We start from the raw sequence: 12,274 nt of genomic DNA, 5'->3' as shown, positions 1-12,274 counted from the left end.
TCGACAGTGGAGCATAAATACATATGATAGGTGAGCACAAACAACTAAATACCTTATCAAGAGGAAAATATTCCTACTTTGTTTAACTTAGTGACAATGAGATCTATCTTGTAAGAGGAATTGGATCAACTTCACTAGAACTGGAGAATGGAGGAAACATTCATCTCAATAACATCTTGTTTGTACCAAGTTTGCATAAATACTTATTTTATATTTCATGTCTAGAAGATAAGGGAGATAGAGTTTCTTTTATAGATGGAAAGGTTGTGGTATGGGATAAAAGCTCAAGCATTGACAATGCAAAAATCATTGGGATTCGTGAAGGAAGACTCTACAGATTGTTGACCGCTCTCTCTCAAGCTTTGGTTCACATTGAAGTAAGTCGATAAGAACTTTGGCATAGAAGGTTTGGACACCTTCATTACAAAATCTTACCAACTCTAAATTCAATAGTGAATGGCATCCCTGAACTCAAGGATGATCATGAAGGAGTATGCAAGGGATGTGCATTAGGTAAAAAATTTAAGAAACCATTTGGAAGTAGTGCTTCAAGTTCAAAAGAAATTTTGGATCTCAGTCACTCTGATGTATCTCGTCCTATGTCTACAAAGTCTCTTGGAGGTCATTTATATTATGTAACATTCATTGATGACCACTCAAGGAAAAATTAGATCAGTTTGTTGAAGTCCAAGGATGAAGTATTCCACAAATTTCAAGAATTCAAAGTTGAAGTATAGAACCTTATAGAAAGAAGAATAAAGGTACTAAGATATGATAATGGAGGAGAATATACATCTAAGAAACTCATAGATTTTTGTAAGGAGGTTGGGGTTAAGAGGGAGTTGATAGTCCCATATAATCCTGAACAAAATGGAGTTGCGGAACAAAACAATCGATCAATTGAGGAAAGTGTTAGAGCCATGTTACGTGATCAATACTTACCTAAATTTATGTGGGGTGAAGCAACAAAAATTGTTGTGTATGTTCAAAATGGAAGTCCTCATAGATGACTAGACAACATGACTCCTAAAGAAGAATTCACTGGGAAGAAACCAAATGTAGACCATCTCCAAATATTTGGTTGTCTTGTCTACATTCACATTTCAAAAGATAAAAGAAAGAAGTTGGATCCTACAAGCATGAAGGGAATATTTGTTGCCTATAGTAACACTTCATAGGCATACAGGATCTACATAAAACAAGGGCACCAAATAGAAGTAAGTCAAGATGTAATCTTTGATGAAAGTATTGCATTCAAGAGAAGAACCTCTTGATTGACTCTGATGATGAAGAACTTTCAATATTTGAAGAAGAATGCACTAGGGAGGAATAGGATTCAAATCACGAAGAAGTAGGTCCCAGTGAACCTATGCAACAAGCCATCATCCCCGAGAATAGAAAAAGACCTAACTGTTTAAAGTATATTTTTCTAGATGCAGAGGGACATGGAGCAGCCAAGGGTACATTTAGGGAAAGTAAGAAGTCGAAAATATATTCAAGGTATGTAGCCTATATGACAAAGTTAATTGAGGTAGAACCATCCACCTTTGAAGAAGTTATCGAACATCAAGAATGGAAAGATGCCATGAATGGATAATATCAATCAATAATGAAAAGTGAAGTTTAAGAAATCATTCCTAGGCCTAAAGACAAATTTGTGTTAAATTCCAAGTGGCTCTACAAGATTAAACATGTAACAAATGGAAGTATTGATAAATATAAGGGAAGATTTGTGGCTAGGGTTTTCTCCCAACAAGAAGGAATCGATTATGAAGAGACAATTGCACCTACAGCAAGGTATACAACTATTCGATCGTCGGTCTCTTTGGCAACATCAATGGGATGGAACATCCATCAAATGGATGTTAAGCAAGCATTCCTGAATGGTACTATCGATGAAGAAGTCTATATAGAACAACCATTGGGATTTGAAGTAAAAGATAGAGAAACTCGTGTTTGTAGGCTGAAGAAGGAACTTTATGGCCTTAAGCAAGCACCAAGTGCTTGGCATGCAAGAATGGACACATACCTTCAAAGGTTGGGTTTCTCAAAGAGTTTCGTTGATCTGAATTTCTATATCAAGGTTGTGAAGTATGAACCTGTAGTAATTCTTCTATATGTGGATGATCTTCTCATGATAGGTGTGGAAGGTCGTATTCAAGAGTATAAAAAGCAATTGGCAGCAAAATTCGATATGAAGGATCTAGGGCTGATGCACTATTATTTAGGGTTGGAAGTTTGGCAAGGACCTGATGAGATATATCTAGGTCAAGGAAAATATGTGATTAAGATGTTGAAAAGGTTTGACATGATGGATTGCAAACCTATGAGAACCCCTATGGTCACAAATTTGAAGAGGTTGAGAAGCTTTGATTCAAGACATGTGGATTTGTCAAGGTATAGACAATTGGTTGGCTCTCTAATGTATTTGGTAAATACTCGACCAAACATTTGTTTTGTAGTGAATATTCTTAGTTAGTTCCAGGTAGATCCTAAGCATTACCATTGGATAAAAGCTAAGCATATAATGAGATATCCTCATGGAACAATACACTGCTACCTGAAGCATGATAAAAGGAATGATTTCCACTTGATTGGATATACAAATTCTAACTGGGGAGGTAGTGAGATGGATGGGAGAAGCATTAATGGAGGATGTTTTAGTTTGGGATCCTCTATGATATCCTGGATGAGTAGAAAGCAAGAATCTATTGCTTTGAGTAGTGCTGAGGATGAATACATTGCAGCCTGTGAGTTAGCAGAGAAGTTGTGTGGTTGAGGAAGCTATTGTCTGACTTATTTGAAGGACTGATGGACCCTACAGTGATACATTGAGATAACACCAGTTGTATAAGGTTGTCTGAAGACCCAGTGTTCCATGGAAAGACAAAGAACATAAATAATAAGTATCACTACATACGAAAGCTAGTGCAAGATGGAGTGTTGCAGCTACAATATACCTCCAGTGATGAGTAGGTAGCTGACATCTTGAAAAAAATATCTTCTTAATAAGAATCTTGTGTATTTGAGAGACAAGCTTAGATTGGTTGATGTATCCTCCCTAGTTCAGAGGGAGAGATAGACACATCATTCTTGTCTTCACTTCGTGAATAAAGAATGGAGGATTGGGTAAGCATATGGTTTTTTATACTCTTTGAGGATGAGGTAGGGCATCCAAGATGTAAGAGTAGTCAAAGAGGAAATTCCTTGAGGATGTGGTATTCCAAGATAGGAATTGTCCTAAAAGGACATACCCTGTGAACACCTGGGTGGGGTATGTGCCTTGAGAGACAATGATGATGGTGTTTATCAGTCATTAGTCTCGCCAACATTGTGTTGTGATCTTGTGGAGAGATAGAGTTGTCAGTCAAGGCCTTGCTATGTGACAATGTTGGTTGGTATGATGCAAAGAGATTAGTTGAAATGATAGCTTATGAGATGGCTTACCAATCTGACTCTTCTTATGAGATCTCTTCGGTTTGAGAATTTCCATTTACTATTATGAATACCTCCCTAGTTAAGAGGGAGTGTTGAAATGTGTAACTAGGTTTGATCTTCATAAACATAAAATGTACTTTTGATTCTTGTATATTGTAAAAAGAAAGAAAATTTATTATTGTTACTTTGGTAGCATGGGTTTCATGCTCAAGGTCTTTTATTTAGAGGTCAAGCACCCATTGAATGCTTCTATGGTTTGTCCTAGGGTCACGAAGCCAAAAGAGTCATTGTCATATGAATAAGACCCCATCGGGCACATTGTAACATGTAAAAAGAATTATTTTTGTATTTAAAAATGTCAAAATACCCTCCAAGACCAAGTTAGCTTGGAAGCTAAGAAGTCAACCTCATTTAGGACATTTTGTCCTCCTTGGAAGCTTATATATAGGAGGGAACTCAACCTCCTATGGACACATTCACTTCTCATCATCTAAGTGAAGGAGAAGAAAAGAAGGATAGAAAAGGAGAATAAGTACGAAGGACAAGTGTTTGGGTCATTTCTCTCTCTCTTTCTCACACGTGCGAAGAAGGAAGGCTAGGGTTTTGCAGCGTCAAGGTCGAAATTCTCAAGTTGCGGGAAGAAGATCAAAATCGTTGAAAGATGGGCCTAATAGGTCACCTACTAACCCTAGAAAAGGAAGCAAGTCAAGTGAAGTTGTTGGGAGGCCTTGGGAGACTAAATTTTTCTCACACTTGTGGAAGCAGTAGCAGTTGCAGGGGCCGAAAATTTCAGACTTTCAGTAGAGGCCAAAATTTTGTAGCTGGGGGTCGAAGTTGTGCAGCTAGAAGAGATTTGATTGGGTTTGACTTGGACAAGAGAAGCACATCATCAGGAAGGTTTGTTTGGGTCTTGGAAGTGTATTAGTCTTGGTCTAGAGGTCTTGGAATTCATCATTTGAAGAATCTATAAGAAGAGAAGGGATTTGTGGATTTTCCTCTCAAGAGGAGAGGTTTTGGCCCTAGCTTGACATCCTACATCCTGTGTTCTTGTGTATTGTTGATCTTCTTGTTTTGGTAGTTGTTTGATGAAAAGAACAACATAATAATAAGAGAATAAGCAAATAATTAAGAAAAGTAAAAAGACATCACAAGCAGTTATCAAGTTTAAGAGAAATCATATAACTTATAGCCCTATTGATTTCTCAATAGTTGCAAGCATGTTTCTAAGGTAGAACTAAAGGATTTCCACTTGTAATTTCTTATAAACACATCATAAAAATAAATAGCAAGCAAAAACTTCAAAAATCTCAATGGTAAAGGGGGTAAATGGATCAAACACACATGCACAACCAAGGAGGAAAAAGTGGTTATATTCCCTAGTGGATTCACTAATCTATTGGGTATAAATTGCATCAAAGGTGTAAAATTTACGCTAAACTAATGAATGTATATTTGATATTAAACCAAATAAATGGAGAAAATGATAACATATCCTACAGATGCCTCATGGAAAAATCCTAGATATGCTTCACAAAGCTTCAAACCTTAGTCTATTCACGTGAAAAGAAAAGAACTAAAAAACTATTACAAGAAAACAAGAATAAACAATTTGAAAGAAACTAAAAAATATCTCCATAACTAATAGAAAGATCTAAGATATCACCTAGGGAATATACTTGTTGAAGATGTTGCTCCAAAGCCTCCTTGATGTGTATAATCCCTCCTTAGTTGAATGAGAAAGTAACATGAAAATGCAAAGCTCTAGTAAGAGGAAGGAGTTCTCAAGATCTCACATGTGCTTTAGTAGCATGTACCTACTATAGATAGATGGATGGAGAGACCTTAAGCATTTATTTATAGGAAAAATAGTTGTTAAATTCCTTTAACATGGTCATAAAAATAGTTGTTAATTGACCATATTGAAGCTAAGAATAGCTATTAGGGTTTATAAATGTCCACTTATGATCCAGGTGGATATTGATGGCCACCCACCATTTCCACTTGGACCCCCACCTTTGCTTCTTTCAGTTTTTCAGTTACCTTAATTGTAGCACAGTTTACTATTTTTAGCAGTTTTTCGGGTCCTAAACTTCCGGAGCCGTTTTGAGGCCCTAAACGATGTTTTTTTGGAAATCTACCGCCTGCGATTTTTTTTCTAAAATTCTCTGTTTCATCGTAGTCCTCGGAGAGATCTTTCCAACGAGCTATCATGCGCGTCAAACGAAGATAATATGACCAAGTCACGACCCCAAGAAGTTGGTTGTCCAACTCACCCCAACATGGCCCATAAACTCTTAGTGTTACATCTCCTCGGGTTAGGGTTTTGGTTGTTTAGGGTTTGCTCTTATTGTTCAATAATAAAAAGGCCCTTGAGCCTCATTGTAGTTGAGTTCAGAAGCATGTAGCCGCCACATCTCTTCTCAGAGATAAGCTACGATCACATTAGTTGGTGTATTTCCATTTCTGTTTGTAAGCATATTTTAGCATTTTACATTAACGAAATGAAGTATTATTTCCGTTGCATCTCTGTGTTTATGGTTATCTCTGTAATTTGTTGTGTTGCTATTTAAATTTGGATCAACTTATAACTACCTTCCCTTCAAAGAAATTAGTTGAAAAACAATCAAAACAGTAATTCTTTATGGGAAATGCAAGTAATGGTACACTTTTTAGGGGTATTATTTATGCTACCCCTAACAGGTCAAAATCAAGATTTGTGCTAAAGGTATAGTGGAGTGAAAATGAAATTAAATGGATATAAAACATGTTGATGGTGGTGAACATTTTCCAAAACTTCACCAAAAAAATTTGTTCGTCCATAAAATTTTTGAGGTAGTTGCATGCATATTTCTAAGGTAGAATTGAAGGGTTTCCACTTGTAATTTCTTATAAACACGCCATAAAAATAAATAGCAAGCAAAAACTTCAAAAATATCAATGGTAAAGAGGGTAGGAGGATCAAACACACATGCACATGAAGCAAAAATGGTTATATTCCGTGGTGGATTCACCAATCTATTGGGTATAAATTGCATAAAAGGTGTAAAATTTACACTAAACTAATGAATGTATATTTGATATTAAACCCAAGAAATGCATAAAACGAAAACATATCATACATATGCCTCATGGAAAAATCCTAGATATGCTTAACAAAGCTTCAAACCTTAGTCTATTCACATGAAAAGAAAAGAACTAAAAAACTATTACAAGAAAACATGAATAAACAATTTGAAAAAAGGTAAAAAAATATCTCGATAACCAATAGAAAGATCTAAGATATCGCCTAGGTAATAGATTTGTTGAAGATGTTGCTCCAAAGCCTCCTTGATGTGTATAATCCCTCCTTAGTTGAGTAAGCAAGTAACATGAAAATACAAAGCACTAGTAAGAGGAAGAAGCCCTCAAGATCTCTCATGTGCTTTAGTAGCATGTACCTACTATAGATGGATGGATGGAAAGACCTTAAGCCTTTATTTATATGAAAAATAGTGGTTAAATTCCTTTGACATGGTGATAAAAATAGTTGTTAATTGACCATTTCGAGGCTAAGAATAGCTATTAGGGTTTAAAAATGTCCACTTATAACTACCTTCCCTTCAAAGAAATTGGGTGAAAAACAATCAAAATTGTAATTCTTTATGGGAAATGCAAGTAATGGCACATTTTTTAGCGGTGTTATTTATGCTATCCCTAATGGGTCAAAATCAAGATTTGTGCTAAAGGTATAGTGGAGTGAAAATGAAATAAAATGGATAGAAAACATGTTGATGATGGTGAACATTTTTCCTTGATTTTTCCCTTGGCCCAAAATAAATCAAGAATCTCATATTTTATATTACTTTATCATTATTTTTTAAATTACGAACTTTTATTCTAATATTTAATTTCTTTTGAATTATAAATGTCACATAAATGAATGTCAAATGGATTTATCTTGAGTTGTCTATCATCTCTATCAATGAAATGATGAGATTTTATGTAAAAGCTTCAATCTTTGAGTGGTCTTTCATCCCTAAATGATGAGATTTTATGTAGAAGTTTCAAGCTTTATTGTTAAAAATTAATAATCCCTTAAGACAACTATTACAATAAAAAAAATATTATTTTGTTAAAATTATTTTAAAACTTAATTTCAATAATTATTTATGAGTAGGTATAGCCTCAACGATCAAAGGATCAAGCAATATTTAAATTTTAAAAAATCAAAGGAAATAAAAAGTTTATTAAAGTTTTTATTAAATTAATTTTTCAAATATTTAAAGTATTTTTCAAATTTTCTAAATGACAAATATTTTATAATTAATTACATAATTTGATTATTTAAATAATCCTAAAATATAAAAACTTACAATGGAAAATATAACCATTTACCTAATAAACATTTATTATGAGATTTGAAGACAAAGACGCAGGACAAAGTCTTCGTACCGTCGGATTGCCCCGGATTGGACTTACAAGATCGTGGGACCCGCACATCCGGTTGTCTCAAGGCATACCCAGCATAGGGGGAGTGCAGCAGATCCGAAGACAGTTTTTGACTCATCAAGTTTGTTAATGGCCATATAACTACGACAGTCTAAGTGTCTAAAACCAAAGTGATTCATGGAAATCGATTAGCTTCTAAGATTACTGGATACAAGAATGTCTCTAAATATGCATTCTTTCTTTACCAGGAGGCTTACTGCAAAATATTAACCAAGTAGCACGAGGAGGTTACAAAGTGTCAACGTATCAACGTACTCTACTTCTCATCGAAGAACACTCATGGTGAGTTGGGATTCACTGTGGAGATTGTGTTCCATTCGTAGCTTGAGACCCCATGGATGTGTTGGCTCAATCACTTCATCCATCCCAGCGTGTGGTCGAACAATCGAGTTTGCATATTGAGTACAAATATCTAGGAATTGAGTTCCACTACAAGGTCAGCTAGGAGACATGTAGATCAAAGAAAATCTAAGGAGGGTGGAAAGTTTCCTACCTTCTTCAGAACAAGTGTAGACAAGCATAATTATGGGATTGGAAGACTAAGAAAACCCTATTTGGTTTATTAGTGGTGCCAGTTATCCTCTATGGTTGCGAGATACGGGGGAGTAACATGTCAAGCCTCAAATGGCGGCAAATAGAAAAAATCCAAAAACATCTAATCACAAGTAGCCTCAAAGTCAAAGCAACGGTTCCATATGACATACTTTTAGCTGACGCTGGTATGTTTCCAATTGAGGCTTCAACGATCATTCATTTGCTAAGTTACCTAAAGAAGGTTGAAAATATGGATAAGCATCGATGGCTAAAGTTGGTTGTCAAAGAAGAGTTAAGTCGTCGAAAAAAGACGTGGCCAAAGAAAAATAAAAAGTGGTTAGGCAAATGGGAAATAAATCTGCATGATCGTCCTCACGCTAAGGAGGAGATAAAAAAGTGGTTGTTAGAAAAACTCAGGACTGCCATGTGAACAAAACAAGTAGGCAAAAAAAAGCATATTATGTAAAAGAATTTAACCTCATGTGGAAGCATGATGATAAAGAGTATTTGAGTTCCACAATCAAGGGAAAAGAAAAAATATTAATTGCGCAGTTGAGGACTAGTTACCATCATCTAAGGTGTGAAACCAAGAGATGGGCGACCCCTAAAGAAGAGTGGGAAGAAAGAACTTGCATTTTTTGCAACACAAGGGCAGTAGAAACAAAATGGCATTATAGAATGTGCATCATATGAAGGAATTCGTCATCAGTTTGATAACAGTCGAAAGGTGAACAGCCTCACTGAGCTTTTTGAGGAGAAAAGACTTCACAAAATAACGAATTTCTTACTCCAGATTCACAATAGCATAAATAACAAGAAAAAACATTTGAATATGGTTTAACTTATTTGGTGGCCTCTTAGACCATGGGGTCTCGTGGACATCATTAAAAACCATTCAATCATATATTCATAACAAGAATTACCAAAGTCTTTATGCGTCGAACGTCACTTTGATTCGTTCATTTATGATCGTGTGACCTGACTAAAAGCAATAAGTACAGAGTATCGACACTTGTGTGTGAGATCCGAGTAAATGCAATAAATATAAAGTTCTAACATGTGTCATATTCCTATAGGCTCTAGACAGACGATGAAAGACCTCCAGAGCAACTCCCTCTTAAAAAACACCTTCGCTGTAACAAGTAAGCTCGCTATTCTCAACTACCAATATTGAATATTATTTATTTAAAAAGTTTTATCATTAGCTATTAGCTAAGATGAAAAATATGGCAGCTTCGTGTCGTTGTACTTCTAGATAAAATTTAACCATTATGCAGAAAATTTAACTTAAATAAATAAATAAAAATCCACACTCAAGAAATCCCTTTCTCGGATCTCTGTTATTCCCTTAAAAAATTTCAAAAAACATTTTTTCTAGATAAAATTTAACCATTATAGAGAAAATTTAACTTAACTAAATAAATAGAAATCCACACTCAAGAAATCCCTTTCTCGGATTTCTGTTATACCCTTAAAAAAATTCAAAAAACATTTTAACTAGAATAGCCTAGGCACAATTCCCCAAATCAAGTTGGAGGTCAGGGCTTTTCTCCATTCTCCAAGTTCTTTAACTGCGCACTCTCGACTCCCGATTACCCAACAAAATTCACATAGCAAAGTCGGGAGCACATTATATGTACCATGCTCGTCACGTTTTAAAAGTTCCAAAGTTTAGAAAACGATTGTCAATTCCATTATGATAATCAAATTATCAAAATAATATATCATGTAATATTTATTTATTAGAAAAAGACGTGTAATATTTAGATTTTTATATATATTATTTGGTGTCAATTCCATTATGATAATCAAATTATCATAATAATATATCATCTAATATTTATTTATTAGAAAAAGACGCGTAATATTTAGATATATATATATATATAAAATGTTCATCTAAAAATAGTGTTGTCGGCACATGAAGGAAAATAGCAAAGAGAGGAGATCTTAACTCTTCCCTGCTCCAGTGGGACCCACGATGATATTCGCATGTGTAATTGTTGATTGGGAGTTTACATGGAAGGTTTTTTCCAGGAAAGAGAAAGATTTGATGCTTCTGTTGCATCAAATATTTTCTATAATCCAAGCAACTAAGAGGAATACATAAAATCTAATTATTGATGAAACTAACATACCGAAAGATCAATAGACCATTTTTAAAGCTTTGTTGCAATTTGAAAACCCACTTACAATCCTTTCATAGTGGAGGGTGAAAGTCGTTTAGGGTTCAATGGTCAATGGTCAATCTCTTACATCATGGATGGATCGTACAAAACTCATCACAATGTGTGAAAAATGAGGAAATTTTCTTGGAGAGTTCAATAAAATTAAAATAATTATTTTTCCATCGTGGATTGTCTTAATTATTTTAAGTGGAATCTATGTAAGTTTACTTCTCAAGTTATGTGGCGTTATTTATATGATACATTATGGGCAAGTCCTATAAAATTAAAATATTTATGATTAGGGTTGATTATAGATATTTTAAATTTAAGTCTTATTTTATGAATTGCAATTAATTTCTAATAATTTCTTAAGTTATTTTTTAACATAAACTTAATTATAAAAGTAATGTTGACTATGTGTTCGGAAATATTTTCGGAGAAATCACATTAGAGATAATTTATCAACGCATTTCGAACCATCCAGTGTGGTTCATCATCAAGACAAGATCGAGAATCAGATCATGGCACCAGATTAAATAGAGAGACCAATGTAGACATCCTTAATATTTTTAACAGTTATAATAAACATCTAGTTTTGAAAAAAGATCTTTAGAATGTTACACTATTGACTTAAGTCAAAAAATTTAATAAGACAAATATTAAAAATATATATATCTTAATATCCATTTACCTTAGATAATAATTAAAAATCATCATAATATCCATCTACCTTAAAATGGATATAGATATTCTTAGGAAAAAAGGTCATGGACCAAGTCTTTGAGACATTAATAAAGCTCGTCAGGAGCAGCGCTTCACGAATTAGTTTTTTCCATAACAATTCTCTATAAAACCAAGCCAGACATATTATATTCATAGCCATCGGCGCTTACAGTTAGCAAATTCATTAATTGTTCATATTGTTTATAACAGTGGTATATTATTCATTCCAATTAATGGGGAATCCAAAGCCAGTGAGAGTTGTCATTCTGTGTTTATCATGGCTATCCCGTGGATAGCTTTACATAGCCTCTGTATTTTCCATTGCACGTCGCCCTCCCAACTTCTGCACAGATTTCAAACCAGTATGATGAAATGAGACATCCATGCCTTGAAATGCGATACCAGCAGAGTAGAAAGGGAATTGCCCTGAATAGAGTCCCTTGGTCAAGAAATCGGGAGCTATTTTATTCAGGCCTTTAGCCCAAGAGTAAGGGCTACATGAAGAAAAAAGAACACTCACACAACCAAGCCTGACCCCGACCAACGAGTTTGGTCAACCTCGCCAACAGTCAGACCTCAAAGGAGTTCGGTCAATAGCAAAAAAGAACGGTCAATAGCAAAAAAGAACATGGGGTAAACAACCTGACCCCCAACCTCAAGTGGGCCATAGTTAGTAGTCGGGTCTGAGAAGGCGAGGCTTATTTACCAAGCTATCGAACCATAAATACGCGGGGCAGTGTATGCCCACCGCTTGATCATGTACTTGTTTCGATCTAATGGTGGGCATACTCTGCCCTCGCGTATTTATGGCTCAATAGCCTTGGATATATTGGTTGTCGTCTGAGAAGAGGTCTAGCCCTGCTCCAAGTCGGAGCGTGAGGGACCTCCAACCTGCTCCAAAAGGACCCACGCCAGTTGGAAGT

This window comes from Pinus tabuliformis, chromosome X (assembly GCF_031772625.1).
Source record: "Pinus tabuliformis cultivar Carrire ecotype Pingquan chromosome X, CPIR1, whole genome shotgun sequence".
NCBI lineage: Eukaryota > Viridiplantae > Streptophyta > Pinopsida > Pinales > Pinaceae > Pinus > Pinus tabuliformis.
Note: the sequence above shows the minus strand (reverse complement) of the source record.